The sequence below is a fragment of the Rattus norvegicus genome, chromosome 4 (assembly GCF_036323735.1).
Source record: "Rattus norvegicus strain BN/NHsdMcwi chromosome 4, GRCr8, whole genome shotgun sequence".
Taxonomy (NCBI): domain Eukaryota; kingdom Metazoa; phylum Chordata; class Mammalia; order Rodentia; family Muridae; genus Rattus; species Rattus norvegicus.
The window spans coordinates 173712306-173718850 of NC_086022.1; positions in this window are offsets into that span (position 1 = coordinate 173712306).

The window sequence follows — 6545 nt, forward strand, 5'->3', positions numbered from 1 at the left end:
TCTCCGTCCAGTTCATAAGCAACATCTATTTGGGTTTTCTTTTTCACATCTTTGAAGGGTGAGATGTCCAAGATGAATCCCCAGTGAATTGATTGTTTAAAGAGAGTCTGTCTACCCAGACACAGTGTTCATGGTGTCATGATCTCATATGGAAAAGGCCTGGAGTACTTTCCCAGGGGTCAGAGAAAATCCTCTTCTAAAAAATAAATTAAGCCCTTCATGCCTGAACCTCCATCTGTACCTGTAACCGATATTTATGCCTGCACCTGACCCTGTAGCTCTGGCTGTCTGCTAGAAGAAGTGCTCTAACCAGGGACACAGATGAGATGCCTGCCCCAATACTCACACCAGCTGAGACTTCCACAGAGTCCTCCTGAAGCTCCATCACCCTTCTTGTCTGCACCTTCACCTGCATCTGCGGCAGATCAGAGCACCCACTCTACAACTCTACAACTCTGCCTGTCTCCCAGGAGGACCGCTCTAAACAGGGACACAGGAGGCCTGTTCTAACCCAGAACACATAGCTCTACTTGACCTCAGGAGGCCTGCTGTAATTCTAGACACCCAAACCAGTTAATACCAGACACAAACAGATGGAGAAAGGCAAGCACAAAAAAGTAAACAAAAGCCAATGCAATTTGGCATCATCAGAACTTAACTCTCCTACTACAGCAAGGCTTAGATAACATAACACAACTGAAGAGTGAGATTCTGACCTTAAATCCCCTTATGAAGATAATAGAGGCTTTTAAGGAGGATATAAATAACTTCCTTAAACACACACACACACACACACACACACACACACACACACACACACACCACACAGGAAAACACAGGCAAACAGTTAGAAGCACTTAAAGAGGAAACAAAAAAAATCCCTCAAAGAAATATAAGAAAATACAATGAAACAAGTGAAGGAACTGAACAAAATAATCCAAGACTTAAGAATGAAAATAAAAACATAAAGAAATCATTAATAAAGGCAACAATGAAGATGGAAGACCTAGGAAAGAGAACAGGAGCTACAAACGAAAGCATCGCCAACAGAATACAAGAGATAGAAGCAAGGAACTCAGGAATAGAAGATACCATATAAGATATGGATACATCTGTCAATGAAAATACGAATTGTAAAAACCTCCTTAGCCTAAACATTTAGGAAAATTTGGGACACACTGAAAGGAATAAACTTAAGAATAATAGAAATAGAAGAGGATGAAGCTTTCCAGTTCAAAGAACCAGAAAATATCTTTAACAAAGTCACAGAAGTAAATATCCCCAACTTAAAGAAAGAGATGGCCATGAATATACAAGAAGCCCACAGACTACCAGATAGATTGGTTCAGAAAAGAAAATACTCCTGCCATAAAATAATCAAAAGTCTAAATATGCATAAAAAAGAAGGAATATTAAAGCTGTAAGGGAAAATAGTCAAGTGACATACAATGAGAGACCTATCAGAATCACACCTGACTTATCAACATAGACTCTAAAAGCCAGATTATCCTGTACAGATGCATAAAAGACTATACTACTATCCCCAGCAAAACTCTTAATCACCTTAAATGGAGAAACAAACCAAATTTAAACGGTATCTTTCTACTAAAAAGAAAAACTCTAACAAAGGGGAGTAACTACACCCAAGAAAAGACAAGAAATTAGTCATCTCACAACAAACCCCAAAGAAAAGAATCACACATAATACCACTTCCAACAACAAAATAACAGGAACTAACAATTATGGGTCATTAATATTTCTTAGCATCAATGGACTCAGTTCCCTAATAAAAAGACACAGGCTAACAGACTGCACCATAAACAGGATCCATCATTTCTCTGTATACAAGAAACACACCTCAGTAACAAAGATGCTACTTAAGAGTACAGGGCTGGAAATTTTTTTCCAAGTAAATGGTCCAAAGAAACAAGCTGGAGGAGACATTCTAATATCCAATAAAATAGACTTTCAGCAAAAAGTAATCAAAAGAAATGGAGAAGTGTTGCGCGCCCAACTTCCCGCCAGCAGGAAACGCACGCACGGACACACGAATCCTTCTGCAGCAAAATGTTTTTATTGTATCTTAAAGAGAGGGCACACCGCGGTGCCAGCATGGCGTGGCTTATATACACCCTAGCGCGGTGCATCCACACCTGATTGGTCACTTACCCATGATCTCATAGGCACGCCCCGGAGTGGGCAAAGACCTGGCACGAAGATACTCTTGCACATGCACACAAAGTTAACTTCCTGAAAGGAAGTTGGCTGGCGCGGCGGAGGCCAGCGCCATCTTGTAATGGCAAAAGCTATCCCGGCTTTCCACATGGGGCGCAGTGAAAGCCAGCGCCATCTTGTGGTGGCAAATGTTATTGCGGCTCTCCACATCTCCCCCTTATTGTTTTACTAATATGAGGCTGGTCTAGGTCCCTGTAGTTACGTCCATCTGTTGTGGCTCCTGTCTTAGGTCGTTCCTCTATGTCACAGCCTTATCTGTCGTAGGGTAACCCTATCGCCACTGGGCCCCGTGTCTTAGATTGGTCTGTGCATGAGGAAAGTTGTCCGTCTCTGGATACCGCAGTGTTGTGTGACAGTAACTGTTAAACGACCTAGAGCGAACTCTAAAAAGAGGCCAGCCAGAAAATGAGTTAGTGGGGAAATCATGATCACCCTATCATGTGTAATGAGGAAACCTCAGCGATGTAGAAGGGCTGATCAAAGAATCATTGAGTCTCTCTCATCCCAGTGTAATGGATCCACAGATCCATGGGGTGCAAGAGCAGAGAACTCAGATACTGACTAATTTTTGAGCATAGATAATCAAATTCCAGGGGAGGCCCCTTGTTCAATGGCCACGAATGTTTGAGTGATAACAACCTTGTCACGTTTCTGTTGAGATCTGAGTTTGTAAACCAACCATAGCATGAACACTAATCCACAGCATAGGGCTGCACCAAACAGAGCCACTCTCGATAAGTAGTGGGCACCTCATCTGGTTCTAGCAACTACTCCAGAAAGTTCACCCACTGTGTTTGCCTAACAATAGATTGGGGGGAGGGTAACTCCAGACACTGTAGAGCCAATGGCTGTAGCAGTAAATGGCTGCTACAATAGCAGTGAAAATAACAAGGTCTTTCCCAGGACAGTTCAGGATCAGCCATTCTTCTCTGAAACAACCAGCAGGCAATGGAACTATGTCTGAGATCTGCATAACCAGGGCAGAGTTCCCCAGTCCACAGCAGCTTCACACAGGTGGCATTCCTGTGAAGCTATAGACTGTAAAATGACAACACCAGTTAAGGCAGCAAGAGTCACCAGGGGAATGAAGGGGGCAGCAACGGCTGGAGTCTAGTCTTCTCCAGAAAGCAGCAGTGCACAGAGGGTGGGAAAGCAGGCCACAGTGGGACAGAACACACGCAGCGGTAACACTGACTGCAGCAACACCAAAATCTCTGTGATGACAAAATTTGAGGGGGAATCTTCCATCTTCCTCTCAGGGCAGAGGAATGACTCCAGGGACCCGAACCACAAGAGCTGAATCTTCACGCTCCCAGGATCAGCAAGTCTCACCAGCCACTCAGGCAGCTGGCACACTCCTGCAGCATCCTGTAGAAAAAACACAAAGATTCCCTCTTCCCCATAAAAATACCTGGACAGGATCATATCAATATGTGGATCTTTCTATTTCACCTAGGCAGAAGTATGCCTAGTTGTAGGATGCCATAAACTCAGAGTTTTCCTTGACATACAAATTTTAAAATTGAAATAAAAGGAGCATATTTTAGCATACAGGGATAACTCCCCTTTTTATTTATTAAAATATTGTTAAATATTATTTATATATATTAAATTATTATTAAATTAAATAAATTAAATTAAATATATTAAAATATTATTTATTAAGATAGGTCCTTGAGGATTAAATTGAGGACACTGAGCCCTTGTATTTGTAAATTGACTTTTATACCAAATTGTCGTCTCCAGCATTATTGTTTTGGATATATAAAGAATGAGATTTTTTGACTAACTGTTCCTATGTAAGGCCTATAATCTGTCTGGTATCATTGTCCTCCCTTGTTAAGGAGCCCAGGCAATCTAGTTTGAGTTCTTAAATGTCCTATAAAGGAACAGTACTTAGTGTTCTTAACCACTAAGCCATCTCTCTAGCACCTCACAAACTTTATTTACCTAAACATAAGCATTAATTAGAAATGTCAAATCTTGTAAATATTGTCTAGATTCAGTTGTACTAGAAATCCCTGAGCTGGCAGGGTGAGGCTGGGAATTGAAAGTAAGCAAATGGAGTCTTCCTCTTTTTATATTAACTCTATTACCATTTTCAAAGAGCTGGGTCTATGGTTTTGTTTAGTTGTCTGAGCCAGAGCACTGAAAGGACAGTGAGTTGTCAGACAATTCACACTGAAATCATCACTCACTGATTTCATGTAGAAAACTTGTCTCTAGTAAAGCATTAAGTAATTGAAATCAATTGTAAACCACAAGCCACACATTGGCTATCAGTATGTGAATTGAAAGCTTGATTTAAAAACAGTGGCTAAAGCATGGAATTTAATAATCTGTGTTGAAGCAACAGAAACTCAAGAGAATAAACAAGTGATCCAATCATACATGTAGCCTTTCCATTAGATGAACCACCTATAAATACAGTAAGCACATTTCCTATGGGTTGTATGCACAAATATACAGGAAGTACAAAAGCATGTAAAGAGTAAAATTATCAATTTTGTCTGAAAAATTTGTATATGTAATAGATCAAATATCAGTATTTTGTAATAACCAATTTACTGTTGTTTGGAATAAGATATGTTTTACCAGGTTTCTTTCTAAAATACTTCTATGATTCTAGCCTACAATTCTGTATTAACACAACTGAAGCTTTATCTCCAATGAGGATAACAAACAAAGACCTAAGTCCTCTGGTAAGGTGAGGTACTTAGCCAATTAACATATCCTTAGAAGTTTAAAATTAGTTTCAAATATTCTTTTTTTTGGAGTAGTGCAACAGCTACTCCCCAAATATTAAAGCTCATTTTGAGAGCAAAGGTTTGTAGTAAAAATTTCCATATACACTGAAAGATTTAAGTTCTAATTTCTTACATGAAGAAGCAACAAAATTACATAATACAAGGCTATTAGCCATTCTTTTGTAAAACATTTTTAATAATATCACTTTATGGGCTCTCTAAAATTATAAGCAAGCTCACGAAATGAAAACTCAAAATCAATCCTCTAAATCTATCTTGAAATGGCAGTTGGAGTAAACAAACTGGCTGTAGTGTTCTCACAAGTTCTAAAACCTCATCAATCCTTTGTAAATCCTGTAACAATCTCTACCTGTTTGATTTTTTTTAATTACAAATAAGTTTGAGTTAGTCAATGTAACACTGGCAATCCTTAATCACAATCTTTAAGTTCTCCTTGTAACACCAGAACCCAGCCACAACTTTGGAAAGTCACCTGAGTTCTGACTACTGTCTTTGGGGCAGTAGAATTAGCATTAAAATACAGTAATTTCAGGGAAAACCACAACTTTGGAAAGCAAAACTCAACCTCCAACAAACGATCTAGTCTCCAAAATCCAGTCTCTAAAACACCAAGTCTATCCTTCATGTTACAAAGTTTGACTGCCAATTCCTACATATGAACGCACGATGGTGTAGTCTCCAATACCTCAACAAAGAGACACTGTCCTAAATTCTTTTAGAAGCCTGGTTTCTAGAGTAAGAATTCTATAAAAATATTATCTCAATTTAGACCTGTTTCCCTAGGTTGGCTCATGCCACATGTTGTCTAGAATGACTTTATCCAAATTACCAGTTTTATGTCAACTTTCTGTTACCAATATTATACCTTTTTAACCATATCCAATAACTTAAAAGCCAATAGTCCATAACCAAGGCATGTAGAGCATATTTATACATTTAAAACCAATCAGAAACATATCTTTAATATTTAGACCAAGCACCATTTTTACCTTTTTAGCTATGATTTTAAGAGAAGCACCTTGTCACCTGTTGAGTCTAATAATCAGCTCATGCAGACGCTCACCCCTGGGCAGCTTCTCCAGCTGACCTAGACACCTGGCTACAGGTACAGGGCTCCAAGGACTGATTGAAACTGTTTTTTATTCATTTGTTCCTTTTTTGAAACGAGTTAAAACCAAATCAAGGTGTGAACGACTGGCAGATAAAGTTTTTACCATTTTCCCTTTTGAACATGAAACATAAAACATTTAAGCAACAAGAAACAAAAACCACAGACATAAAGTGACATACATGGAGAGCTTGGTGCACCAAGGACAGACAATAGACAAAGAGGAAAAACTAGATGGTGTTCCACGAAAGGAACCCAGATTCCAATAGGAGTCAGCAGAGAGGTAGGATTTCCCCTTTCCCACCACTTCCACGGTGACCATCCACTCGAGTGGAGTGGATATGGACGATGGATTGTCTCAATTCCTGGACTAGTCTATCAACGTGTTGAAACCAAATTCCTGTAAGATACTGAGATATATTACGGGATATCT